At 37.4% G+C, this 14671-nt stretch overlaps 1 protein-coding gene and 1 pseudogene across 1 annotated transcript in view; one reads left to right on the plus strand and one right to left on the minus strand.

The window, feature by feature from the left end:
- LOC122702003 (phospholipid-transporting ATPase ABCA3-like) overlaps positions 1 to 14671 on the plus strand; it is a 223302-nt gene that overhangs the window by 170659 nt on the left and 37972 nt on the right. The gene's annotated exons all lie outside the window — the stretch shown is intronic.
- Positions 671 to 3063, minus strand: LOC122702120 (annotated as a pseudogene).

The raw sequence follows: 14671 nt of genomic DNA on the forward strand, positions 1-14671 counted from the left end.
CTAGGTTGTCAGTAGCACCAGGCTGAGTTCCCTGTGTTACACAGCAACTTCCCTAGCTATATATTTTACATATGTCTACCTAGGTCTTAAAGGTTTACAAACTTCTTTCTCAATTTCTATTTTAGATTTTCTGTACTTTCTGAGTGGTGAAAGTTTTGAACCCATGTGTAAACCCAGTTTATTTTGTATTTCTAGAGGATTTTATTTCTGCCCATGACCTGGACATTTTAAACTCTGAGCTATAATTCCTCTTCAAATTTTCTGCTGTGTTCAAGTCCAAAGGCTTTTATTATTTAGTGTACTTTATTTCAACTTGAAGAATTTCCTTTAACATTTCTAGTAATGATAAATTAGTTCAGCTTTTGTTTTTCTGAGAATGTCTTTATCTCCCTTTCATTTTAGGACAGATTTGCCCAATATAGTATTCTTGGTTGGCAGGTTTTTCTTTTTCTTCTTTCAAGACTTCTCTTTAACGTTTGACAATTTGATTATAATGTATCTTGGTCTGGATCTCTTTGGTTTATCTTTTTGGCTTTCTTTCAGCTTCCTTGATTTAGTTTTCCTTCCTCCAGTTTGGGACATCCTCAGACTTTTTTTTTTCTTTCTTTTCTTTTCTTTTTTTGAAATTGTTTATTTTCCAACATCCTTATTCCATTTTCTATTAAAGAGACTATGGGAGAATAGCTTCAGTGGTAGTTCCTACCCATTCAGTGACCTGAGCATTGGGAGTTGCAGACCGGTCTGCAATGCAGGCTGAGTGTCCCAGTTTTCAATAGGAAGCTTCTGAGTAAGCATAGAGGGCACCTTCAGACTAGTCTGCAACCTAGGGCTGAGTAGCAATAAATTTGGAAGCTGAAGCAATCCATTCGTCTTGAAATTTCTCCATGCTTACATCCATTTCAGAAGTGTCCTGCTTTTGCTTTTCAAAATTTTGAAAAGTAGAGATCAGACATGATCTTCATGCCTTCAAGTTTTCATAGGAGATGATACGTGCATGCACAGAACTTCCTGGGACAGCATCCACAGAGTGAACTCCCTTGTTACATAGATGGTAATATCTGCAGAGTGGGAAGGAGAGTCTGTGTTACACAGAGCAATAGTAAGTAGGCTAACATGAGATACCTCTGGAGAAGCTGGTGGTAAGCCCTGGGATTAGCAACCACCAGAAGTCATAGCTCCTTGCAGGCTGCCTGAATCTGGTTAGGGAATGTTCCAGGAGTGAAACAGCCAGCAATAGGAGTGGATGCAGTGGCAGCAACTTTACCACATCTTGCTGACCAGTATTCCTGGAGGATATGACTCTGATATCAGCCAGGTTTTCAAGGCAACAGTGGCATGAGCTGTCAGCAGAAACGTCTCCCAGGTTCTCTTCAGATTTATGATGTAGATGTTACCACTTTTTCTTTGTAGATTAACTGTTCCATTTGAAAGTTAAGGTTGATGCCACCTAAGTAGGTTCCTGCTGCAAGGAATTTGAGGTCATACACCTCTTTCATTTGCTGGGCATCAAAGGCTCCAGACGTAGTGGAGGTTTTCCTTTAATTTATGACAAGAACTCAGAACAATGCACCCCTCTCTGGGTAGCAAAGAATGGCCAACCATTATTCCTCTGAGTGAACTTTCTGTCCCTTTCTTTCTCTCTTAGCTTTTTCAGACTCCCATAATACAGACATTGGTACACTAGATTGTAACCCGTAAGTTCCTTAAACTACCTTCTCTCTTTTTTATTCTTTTTTAAACATTTTGCTCTTCTTGATTGAATGATTTCCTTTTCCTGTCTTTGAATTAACTGATACTTTTTTCCACTCGATCTAGTCTGCTGTTTATTTTCTCTATTGAAATATTCAGTTCAGTTGTTGTATTCTTCACCACTATAAAGAGATTTTTGCTTAGTTGTTGTTATTGTTGTTCAGTTGCTAAGTCATGTCTGACTCTTTGAGATGCCATGGACTGCAGCATGCCAGGCTTCCCTGTTCTTTACTGTCTCCTGGAGTTTGTTCAAACTCATGTCCATTGAGTTGGTGATGCCATCCAACCTTCCGATCCTTTGTTTCCTCCTTCTCCTCCTGCCTTCAATCTTCCCCAGCATCAGGGTCTTTTCCAATGAATCAGCTCTTCACATCAGGTGGCCAAAGTATTGGAGATTCAGCTTCAGCATCAGTCGCTCCAATGAATATTTGGGATTGATTTTATATTTTACAGTGCTTTTACATATTTTTTCCTCTTTGTTGAAATTCTCACTTTCTTCAAACATTGCTCTCCTGACCTCTTTGGGCATCTTTATGACCACAATTTTGAATTCTCTGTCACATAAACTATTTATCTCCATCCCATTAGGGTCAGTTTTCTGGATATTTATCTTATTCTTTTGTTTGTTCTTTTATTTCTCTCTTCATTTTCCTCGAATGTTCATATTGGTTTTTATACTTTAAATAAAACAGCCATCTCTCCTAGTCTTGACAGACTGGCCTCATGTAGGAGATGATTCTTGCCCATCAGTCTGATTAAAGATTCTTAAGTGCCTCTCAAATCTTTCTTTTTGTCCAAATTGCCATCTTTGTTCTTAGTGGCCCCTGGGAGATTATGCTTTGCCAAGTTTCATCGGTGCCCTGAAGGAAAGGAAATGTGGACATGCTTCTAGAAAACTACTAAATTGCCTGCCCTGTCAGCTCCTAGATGAAACCTAATTGAAAGCCCAAACTTCAGGCAACAGCTGGGAAAGATGTGGCATTGTATACACTGTGTTCCTAAAATTCTGCTAATTTCCTGCACAGTCACCTCCCAGGTGCAGACTAGGTAGAAACATGATTCTCAGGCAGTAGCTTGAAAAATATTCAGTCTAACCCTTTCCAGGAAGAATCTGAAGTACTTTCACCTGCTCCTTCTACAGTGAGCCTGGTGAGCAAGTGTTTATAACCAGAGCAAGTGCTTACACATCAGTTTAGAATGACTTCTTTGCCTCATATGGTCCTGGGGACACACAAATGCCAAGCTCCTTTCAGTCTCATAGCTGGGTGATTTGGGAGCTGGATTTTCATTTGGAAGCCGTAGAAGTTGGGACATTAGGTGTGTGGTCCAAAATCTTCACTCCTCAGGAAGAAATTGGGATTTGGAGTACATCCAAGTTGTAATCCAGGGATGGAGTTTATTTCATTAATGTGACTCAGCTTTTCCAACCTATTGTGTTGTGAGTATTTCCTGTCACTCAGAGTATAAGAATCTCTCAACTATGTAGCTGTTTATTCAGTGCATCTGTGAAGAGAGAGAAAGTCAGAATCCTCCTATTTCTTTCTGACATCACTTTCTGTCACCATCTTTCTGACATCACTTCAACATTTTATATTTTTAAAAGTCATTTCCTTTCCTGTGATGTCTTTTCATATTCTTTATACATTTTAAATTATTGACATTTCTATTTCTTTTGTTTCCTCATATGTTATTAATCTCTGTAATATGAGTTCCAAATATATTTTATTTGCCTCTTGACTTTGCTTACATTGTTTTGTCCCACAGAAACTTCTAAGTAGGTAAATATATATCAATTTTCTTTCATGGCCACTTGAATATGTCATTGGTACAGTAAAACTCTTTAGCTAAAATCAGTAGAAACATACCTGTAGTCAAACAAATTTAGGTTTATTTACCTTGCTGCAGCAAAGGGAAATGCACAACAGAAGAATTGAAGGGCTCTAAGTAAGAGGGGAAGGGATTGTTACAGGATTTGAGTTTCTGCTGGAGATTAGAAAGAAATAGAGATTAGAAGCTGCAGGAACTAGGAGAAATCTTGTATTTTCAAACAGAGGTAAGAAGATTAAAGCAAGATAACAGATGTCATTGTCAAAATAAAAGCACCGGTTACATATGCTAGTCAGAGAGAAAGTTGTTCAGTTATTTTTGTGATTGGAGACTATATCCTTGTCTCTGTCTTATTTCAGACATAGTCATGGAGCGGCAATTCTATCTTGTTCCACAACAGTTAAGGAGTTGCCTTGTCTAATTGTTATTTATGATCTATGAGAATTGTTTATGTTGTGCCTAGGATATTGTGTATCCAACATAGATTTCTTTTTAGATGAGTCATGTAAATAAATTAGCCATTTATTTTCATTTTTGAGTGTTTTTAAGAAGAACGACTATTAAATTTTATCAAATGATTTTTCAGTATCCATGGAGAAGGTCTTACTATTTTCTCCTTATATCTGTTAATAGGATAAATTGTATATATATATATATATATATATATATATATATATATACACACATATATATACATATCTTCTAATATTAATTCATTATTGCATCCTAGAGTAAACTCTAGTTGCTCAAAAGGCATCAGGTTTCAGGAGGCTGCTGGATTTTATGTGTTTTTTTAGGAGTTTGCATTAATATTCAGAAGTGAGATTAAAACTTTTATATCCAGCAAAAATATCCTTTAAAACTGAAGGCATTTTTATTGGTAATATCCCCCAAACTGGAAACAATCCAAATGTCCCTTCATAGGTGAATGGATAAACAAATTGTGATATAAGAATGCAATGGAATACTACCCAGCAGTACAATGAACTAACTACTGATGCATACAACAATATGGATGAATCTCAAAACAATTATGCCAAGTGAAAGAAGTTGGATTAAAGATATATATACTATATGATTCCTTTTACATGAAGCTCTTTTTAAACTTTAATTCATAGTGACAGAAAGTACATCAGTCATTATCTGAAGAGTAGGGGGTAAGGAGGAGTGGGAGGCAGGGATTACAAAGGGATACAAAAAATTGTTGGGGTGTTGGATACACTGACTATCTTGACTATGGTGATGGTTTCACAGTTTGTATATTTATCAAAGTTATCACATTGTTTAATATGTGCAATGTATTTTACATCAATTATACATTAACAAAACTGATAACAGAATATGGTGGTGAGTGGTAACAGAATAAAACCTTTTTCAGAGAAAACAATATATGATTTCTTACTACCTGCACACTCTTGCTATAGGAAATACTAAAGCATTTACAGAGTAGGAAATGGCAACTGACTCCAATATTCTTGCCTGGAAAATCCCATGGACAGAGGAGCCTGGCGGGCTATAGTCCACGAGGTCGCAAGAGTCAGACACGACTGAACGACTAAGCACAAAGCATTTACACTTCAAGAATACAAAAACTGATCCATGACAAAAGGCATTCAACTTAAAAAAAGGAATGAAAATGAAAAGAAAATAAAAGTTATAAACATATTAATAAATGTCAGTGTACATTGATTTTTAAAATAATATTAATAAGAATTATAATAGAATTGATACATATGGCAATGCCCAGATACAAGTTCCAAATGTTGTAAATGAAGTTAAAATGTTCTTATTTGTATAGTCTAGAAGTAAACTAGGTGATTCATTTTTCTTTTGATTTATTAATTTGACTATGTTGTAATATATGACTTTATGTTATAATAATGTGACTATTTTATGCTATAATATTAAACAAAACTTTAAGGCAATGACTATTAGAAGAATGTAACTACATGGTTTTCATCAGAAAAAACATAGTTTTAAATTTTAGGTGTTTAAGAATACAGCCTCAAAATTTATAAAACATAAAAAAGAAGGGGAATTCAAGGAGAAACTGATACTTATATGATTATAGTAGTTAATTTTAACATACTTCTTTCTTACCATGATAGAACAAAGACATTAAAAATAATTTATATAGACTATTTTAAAAGAAAAATTAACAGGCTTAATCTAAAGAAATATATAAACATTGTACCCAACAAATGAAAAATAATGCTATTTTTTCATTCAAAGAATATTTATTTAGATGAACTGATTATATGTTAGATTAAAACAAGACTCAATAAATTTTGAACATTTTTAAAGACATGTGAATGTATATTTATAAAAGATATCATTCGTACAACATAATATTGGTAAATACCAGGAAAAAAATAAAAGGAGAATCAGCCTTAATTATAAAACAAGATGGAATGATGGCCTAAAAGCATCACAGATGACAAAAGGGGCACTAATGCTAAAAGGTAACATTTATAAGAGAAATGGAAAAGTTACAAATATTTTTTGCACCAAATGACACAGAAACAACCTCCCTAAAACAGAAACTATAGGAGATCTGAAAAGAAAAACAAGTAATATTGGATGGGTGAAAAGGTTCATTGGGCTACTAAGATGGCTCTAGTAGTGCTTAGTTGTCTTTAACTTCATTCAAAAAACTTTTATTAGATTGTACTGTGACAGCTATCATATCAGTGTGCATTTTATTTTTTAAATTTATTTATTTATTTTAATTGGAGGCTAATTTCTTTACAATATTGTGGTGGTTTTGCCATACATTGACATGAATCAGCCATGGGTGTATATGTGTCCCACCATCCTGACCCCCTCTCTCACCCCATCCCTCTGGGTTGTCCCAGAGCACCAGCTTTGGGTGCCCTGCCTCATGCATTGAATTTTCACTGGTTATCAGTTTTACATATGGTAATATACATATTTCAATGCTATTCTCTCATATCGTCCCACCCTCGCCTTCTCCCACAGAGTCCAAAAGTCTGTTCTTTACATCTGTGTCTCTTTTGCTGTCTTGCATATAGGGTTGGCATTACCATCTTTCTAAATTTCATATATATGCATTAATACACTGTATTGATGTTTCTCTTTCTGGCTTACTTCACTCTGTATAATAGGCTCCAGTTTCATCCACTTTATTAGAACTGACTCAAATGTGTTCTTTTTTATAGCTGAGTAATATTCCATCATGTATATGTACCATAACTTCCTTATCCATTTGTCTGCTGATGGACAGCTAGGTTGCTTCCATGTCCTAGGTATTGGAAACAGTGCTGCAATGAACTTTGAGGTACATGTGTCTCTTTCAATTCTAGTTTCCTCAGTGTGTATGCCCAGCGTGGGATTGCTGGATCATATGGCACTTCTATTTCCGGTTTTTTAAGGAATCTCCACACTGTTCTCCATAGCAGCTGTGCTAATTTGCATATCCACCAACAGTGTAAGAGAGTTCCCTTTTATCCACACCCTCTCCAATATTTATTGCTTGTACACTTTGTGATGGCAGCCATTTTGGCTAGCCTGAGATGGTACCTCATTGTGGTTTTGATTTGCATTTCTCTGAGAGTTCCAACACACTCTAGATAATGACTGATGTTGAACATCTTTTCATGTGTTTGTTAGCCATCTGTATGTCTTCTTTGGAGAAATGTCTGTTTAATTTTTTGGCCCATTTTTTGATTGGGTCGTTTATTTTTCTGGTATTGAGCTGCGTGAGTTGCTTGTATTTTAGAGATTAATTCTTTGTCAGTTGCTTCATTTGCTACTTTTTTCTCCAATTCTGAAGGCTGCTTTTTCACCTTGCTTATAGAGTCCTTCATTATGCAAAAGATTTTAAGTTTAATTAGGTCCCATTTGTTTATTTTTATTTTTATTTCCATTACTCTGGCAGGTGGATCATAAAGGATCTTGCTGTGATTTATGTCAGAGAGTGTTTTGCCTATGTTTTCCTCTAAGAGTTTTATAATTTCTGGTCTTGCATGTAGATCTTTAATACATTTTGAGTTTATTTTTGTGTATGGTGTTAGAAAGTGTTCTAGTTTCATTCTTCTACAGGTGGTTGACCAGTTTTCCCAGCACCAGTTGTTAAAGAGATTGTCTTTCCTCCATTGCATATTTTTGCCTCCTTTGTCAAAGATGAGGTGTCCATAGGTGCGTGGGCTTATCTCTAGACTTTTCTTTTTTTTTTTTTTTTTAGTTGGAGGCTAATTACTTCACAACATTTCAGTGGGTTTTGTCATACATTGATATGAATCAGCCATAGATTTACACGTATTCCCCATCCTGATCCCCCCTCCCACCTCCCTCCCCACCCGATTCCTCTGGGTTTTCCCAGTGCACCAGGCCGGAGCACTTGTCTCATGCATCCCACCTGGGCTGGTGATCTGTTTCACCATAGATAGTATACATGCTGTTCTTTTGAAATATCCCACCCTCATATTCTCCCACAGAGATCAAAAGTCTGTTCTGTATTTCTGTGTCTCTTTTTCTGTTTTGCATATAGGGTTATCGTTGCCATCTTTCTAGATTCCATATATATGTGTTAGTATGCTGTAATGTTCTTTATCTTTCTGGCTTACTTCACTCTGTATAAGGGGCTCCAGTTTCATCCATCTCATTAGGACTGGTTCAAATGAATTCTTTTTAATGGCTGAGTAATATTCCATGGTGTATATGTACCACAGCTTCCTTATACATTCATCTGCTGATGGGCATCTAGGTTGCTTCCATGTCCTGGATATTATAAACAGTGCTGCGATGAACATTGGGGTGCATGTGTGTCTTTCAGATCTGGTTTCCTCAGTGTGTATGCCCAGAAGTGGGATTGCTGGGTCATATGGCAGTTCTATTTCCAGTGTTTTAAGAAATCTCCACACTGTTTTCCATAGCGGCTGTACTAGTTTGCATTCCCACCAACAGTATAAGAGGGTTCCCTTTTCTCCACACCCTCTCCAGCAGTTATTTCTTGTAGACTTTTGGATAGCAGCCATCCTGACTGGTGTGTAATGGTACCTCATTGTGGTTTTGATTTGCATTTCTCTGATAATGAGTGATGTTGAGCATCTTTTCATGTGTCTGTTAGCCATCTGTATGTCTTCTTTGGAGAAATGTCTGTTTAGTTCTTTGGCCCATTTTTTGATTGGGTCATTTATTTTTCTGGAATTGAGCTTCAGGAGTTGCTTGTATATTTTTGAGATTAATCCTTTGTCTGTTTCTTCATTTGCTATTATTTTCTCCCAATCTGAGGGCTGTCTTTTCACCTTACTTATAGTTTCCTTTGTAGTGCAAAAGCTTTTAAGTTTCCTTAGGTCCCATTTGTTTAGTTTTGCTTTTATTTCCAATATTCTGGGAGGTGGGTCATAGAGGATCTTGCTGTGATTTATGTCGGAGAGTGTTTTGCCGATGTTCTCCTCTAGGAGTTTTATAGTTTCTGGTCTTACATTTAGATCTTTAATCCATTTTGAGTTTATTTTTGTGTGTGGTGTTAGAAAGTGTTCTAGTTTCATTCTTTTACAAGTGGTTGACCAGTTTTCCCAGCACCACTTGTTAAAGAGGTTGTCTTTTTTCCATTGTATATCCTTGCCTCCTTTGTCAAAGATAAGGTGTCCATAGGTTCGTGGATTTATCTCTGGGCTTTCTATTCTGTTCCATTGATCTATATTTCTGTCTTTGTGCCAGTACCATACTGTCTTGATGACTGTGGCTTTGTAGTAGAGTCTGAAGTCAGGCAGGTTGATTCCTCCAGTTCCATTCTTCTTTCTCAAGATTACTTTGGCTATTCGAGGTTTTTTGTATTTCCATACAAATTGTGAAATTATTTGTTCTAGTTCTGTGAAGAATACCGTTGGTAGCTTGATAGGGATTGCATTGAATCTATAGATTGCTTTGGGTAGGATGGCCATTTTGACAATATTGATTCTTCCAATCCATGAACACGGTATATTTCTCCATCTGTTTGTGTCCTCTTTGATTTCTTTCATCAGTGTTTTATAGTTTTCTATGTATAGGTCTTTTGTTTCTTTAGGTAGATATATTCCTAAGTATTTTATTCTTTTTGTTGCAATGGTGAATGGTATTGTTTCCTTAATTTCTCTTTCTGTTTTTTCATTGTTAGTATATAGGAATGCAAGGGATTTCTGTGTGTTAATTTTATATCCTGCAACTTTACTATATTCATTGATTATCTCTAGTAATTTTCTGAAAGAGTCTTTAGGGTTTTCTATGTAGAGGATCATGTCATCTGCAAACAGCAAGAGTTTCACTTCTTCTTTTCCTATCTGGATTCCTTTTACTTCTTTTTCTGCCCTGATTGCTGTGGCCAAAACTTCCAACACTATGTTGAATAGTAGTGGTGAGAGTGGGCACCCTTGTCTTGTTCCTGATTTCAGGGGAAATGCTTTCAATTTTTCACCATTGAGGGTGATGCTTGCTGTGGGTTTGTCATATATAGCTTTTGTTATGTTGAGGTATGTTCCTTCTATTCCTGCTTTCTGGAGAATCATAAATGAGTGTTGAATTTTGTCAAAGGCTTTCTCTGCATCTATTGAGATAATCATATGGTTTTTATCTTTCAATTTGTTAATGTGGTGTATTACATTGATTGATTTGCAGATATTAAAGAATCCTTGTAATCCTGGGATAAAGCCCACTTGGTCATGATGTATGATTTTTTTAATATGTTGTTGGATTCCGTTTGCTAGAATTTTGTTGAGGATTTTTGCATCTATGTTCATCAGTGATATTGGCCTGTAGTTTTCTCTTTTTGTGGCATGTTTGTCTGGTTTTGGAATTAGGGTGATGGTGGCCTCATAGAATGAGTTTGGAAGCTTACCTTCATCTGCAATTTTCTGGAAGAGTTTGAGTAAGATAGGTGTTAGCTCTTCTCTAAATTTTTGGTAGAATTCAGCTGTGAAGCCATCTGGTCCTGGGCTTTTGTTTGCTGGAAGATTTTTGATTACAGTTTCGATTTCCTTGCTTGTGATGGGTCTGTTAAGATCTTCTATTTCTTCCTGGTTCAGTTTTGGAAAGTTATACTTTTCTAAGAATTTGTCCATTTCTTCCAAGTTGTCCATTTTATTGGCATAGAGCTGTTGGTAGTAGTCTCTTATGATCCTTTGTATTACAGTGTTGTCTGTTGTGATCTCTCCATTTTCATTTCTAATTTTGTTAATCTGGTTCTTCTCTCTTTGTTTCTTAATGAGTCTTGCTAATGGTTTGTCAATTTTGTTTATTTTTTCAAAAAACCAGCTTTTAGCTTTGTTGATTTTTGCTATGGTCTCTTTAGTTTCTTTTGCATTTATTTCTGCCCTGATTTTTAAGATTTCTTTCCTTCTACTAACCTTGGGTTTCTTCATTTCTTCTTTCTCTAATTGCTTTAGGTGTAGAGTTAGATTATTTATTTGGCTTTTTTCTTGTTTCTTGAGGTAAACCTATAATGCTATGAACCTTCCCCTTAGCACTGCTTTTACAGTGTCCCATAGGTTTTGGGTTGTTGTGTTTTCATTTTCATTCATTTCTATACATATTTTGATTTCTTTTTTGATTTCTTCTATGGTTTGTTGGTTATTCAGAAGCTTGTTATTTAGCCTCCATATGTTTGAATTTTTAACAATTTTTTTCCTGTAATTGAGATCTAATCTTACTGCACTGTGGTCAGAAAAGATGACTGGAATGATTTCAATTTTTTTGAATTTTCCAAGACCAGATTTATGGCCCAGGATGTGATCTATTCTGGAGAAGGTTCCGTGTGCACTTGAGAAAAAGGTGACGTTGATTGTTTTGGGGTGAAATGTCCTATAGATATCAATTAGGTCTAGCTGGTCCATTGTGTCATTTAAGGTTTGTGTTTCCTTGTTAATTTTCTGTTTAGTTGATCTATCCATAGTTGTGAGTGGGGTATTAAAGCCTCCCACTATTATTGTGTTACTATTAATTTCCTCTTTCATACTCGTTAGTGTTTGCCGTACATATTGCGGTGCTCCTATGTTGGGTGCATATATACTTATAATTGTTATATCTTTTTGGATTGATCCTTTGATCATTATGTAGTGTCCTTCTTTGTCTCTTTTCACATCCTTTGTTTGAAAGTCTATTTTATCTGATATGAGTATTGCGACTCCTGCTTTCTTTTGGTCTCCGTTTGCATGAAATATTTTTTTCCAGCCCTTCACTTTTAGTCTGTATGTGTCCCTTGTTTTGAGGTGGGTCTCTTGTAGACAGCATATATAGGGGTCTTGTTTTTGTATCCATTCAGCCAATCTTTGTCTTTTGGTTGGGGCATTCAACCCATTTACATTTAGGGTAATTATTGATAGGTGTGGTCCCGTTGCCATTTACTTTGTTGTTTTGGGTTCACGTTTATACAACCTTTCTGCATTTCCTGTCTAGAGAAGATCCTTTAGCATTTGTTGAAGAGCTGGTTTGGTGGTGCTGAATTCTCTCAGCTTTTGCTTGTCTGTAAAGCTTTTGAATTCTCCTTCATATCTGAATGAGATCCTTGCTGGATACAGTAATCTAGGTTGTAGGTTATTCTCTTTCATTACTTTCAGTACGTCCTGCCATTCCCTTCTGGCCTGGAAGGTTTCTATTGATAGATCAGCTGTTATCCTTATGGGAATCCCTTTGTGTGTTATTTGTTGTTTCTCCCTTGCTGCTTTTAATATTTGTTCTTTGTGTTTGATCTTTGTTAATTTGATTAATATGTGTCTTGGGGTGTTTCGCCTTAGGTTTATCCTGTTTGGGACTCTCTGGGTTTCTTGGACTTGGGTGGCTATTTCCTTCCCCACTTTAGGGAAGCTTTCAGCTATTATCTCCTCGAGTATTTTCTCATGGCCTTTCTTTTTGTCTTCTTCTTCTGGAACTCCTATGATTCGAATGTTGGGGCATTTCACATTGTCCCAGAGGTCTCTGAGGTTGTCCTCATTTCTTTCGATCCTTTTTTCTTTTTTCCTCTCTGCTTCATTTATTTCCACCATTTTATCTTCTACCTCACTTATCCTATCTTCTGCCTCTGTTATTCTACTCTTGGTTCCCTCCAAAGTGTTTTTGATCTCATTCATTGCATGATTTATTTTTAGTTGACTCTTTTTTATTTCTTCTAGGTCTTTATTAAAACATTTCTTGTATCTTTTCAATCTTTGTTTCCAGGCTATTTATCTGTAACTCCATTTTGTTTTCAAGATTTTGGATCATTTTTATTATCATTATTCTAAATTCTTTTTCAGGTAGATTCCCTATCTCCTCCTCTTTTGTTTGACTTGGTGGGCATTTTTCATGTTCCTTTACCTGTTGGGTATTTCTTTGCCTTTTCATCATTTAGATTGCTGTGTCTGGAGTGGGCTTTCTGTCTTCTGGAGGTCTGTGGTTCCTTTTTATTGTGGAGGATTTACCCAGTGGGTGGGGTTAGACGATTGGCTTGTCAAGGTTTCCTGGTTAGGGAAGCTTGCGTCAGTGTTCTGGTGCGTGGAACTTGATTTCTTCTCTTTGGAGAGCAATGGAGTGCCCAGTAATGAGTTTGAGATGGGTCTATGTGTTAGGTGTGACCTTGGGCAGCCTGTATGTTGACATTCAGGGCTATGTTCCTGTGTTGCTGGAGAATTTGCGTGGTATGTCTTGCTCTAAAACTTATTGGCTCTTGGGTGGTGGTTGGTTTCAGTGTAGGTATGGAGGCTTTTGGACAGTCACTTATTGCTTAAAGTTCCATGTAGTCAGGAGTTTTCTGGTGTTCTCAGGTTTTGGGCTTAAGTCTCCTGCCTCTGGATTTCAGTTTTATTCTCCCTGTAGTCTCAGGACTTCTCCAACTATACAGCACTGATAATAAAACTTCTAGGTTAATGGCGAAAAGATTCTCCCCTGTTAGGGACACCCAGAGAGGTTCACAGAGTTACATGAAGAAGAGGAGAGGGAGGAGGGAGATAGAGATGAGCAGGAGGAGAAAAAGGGGGACTCAAGAGGAGAGAGACAGATCTACGCAGCTGTCTGTTCCCAGAGTGTTCTCCGTAGCCGAGTCACCTACAAAGATTCACAGAATTGGATTGGGAAGAGAAGGGGAAAGGAGGAAATAGAGGTGTTCTGAGGTAGAAAACAGAGAGTCAAGATTGGGAGAGGATAATCTTCGGTTTAAAAATAGGGCTTCTCTTCTTTTTTTTTTTTTTTTTTTGTAAGGTTATAGTGTATTGAAAATGAAAATTAAGGAGTAGTAGAGGAGTACTAGAGGACTTTAAAAGAAATAAGAGAAAAAGAAAAATAGAAAATAGAAGAGAAAAAGGAAAGAAAAAAAAGAAGAAAAAAAAAAGAGAAAAAAAAATTTTTTTTTCCCTAATTAAAAAAACCATAAAAATCTATGAAAATGAAAGTTAAGGAGTAATGGGGAAGTAATAGGAAATTTTAAAGGAAAATAAAAGAGAAAAAAAAAAGTAAAAATATATCTAGGAGTTTCTCTGGAGCTGTTGCAGTCAGTGTGGGTTTGACTCAGTTTCAGATAGCTCCTCGTTCCAGCTTACACTTCTCGATATCTACAGGCCCCTTCCGGTGTAGTCGGTGTTTTCTACAGGGATTTTAATCTGTTGCACCAGTCCCTTCTGAAGCAGTTCCCTTTGTTTATTTGGCTTCTGTTTGCCAGTCTCTTCAGAGCCTCATTTCCGCCCTGACACAGGCGGGCGGAGGTGGACTCTTATTCAGGTAGCTAGTTCCCTCGCTCTGCGGGGAGGGGCTGGCGCTGCAGGGAGGGGCTGGCGCTGCAGGGAGGGGCTGGCGTTGCGGGGAGGGGCTGGTGCTGGGGGTGGGGGGCTGACGCTGTGGGGACAGGCTGGCGCTGCGGGGACGGGCTGGCGCTGCCGGGAGGGGCTGACGCTGCTTTCTCCGTCTGCGCTGCTCAGGCTCCCGGCTGTTCTATATGGAGCGCGCCCCGCGCTGCGTGAGGTTCCAGCCCTCCGGTGTTCCACAAAAGCGCGGAACGAAAAGCTGCGCCTGCTCTCTGTGCCTTCCCCGTCAGAGCGGTCCAGGCAGCCAGGGGCTTGGTGGGCGCACTCTACCCAGGTGTGGCGTGCCCACTCCCTTCCACGGACCCAGTTTCAGTTTCCGCTGGCGC

The sequence above is a fragment of the Cervus elaphus genome, chromosome 10, assembly GCF_910594005.1.
Source record: "Cervus elaphus chromosome 10, mCerEla1.1, whole genome shotgun sequence".
Classification (NCBI taxonomy): Eukaryota; Metazoa; Chordata; class Mammalia; order Artiodactyla; family Cervidae; genus Cervus; species Cervus elaphus.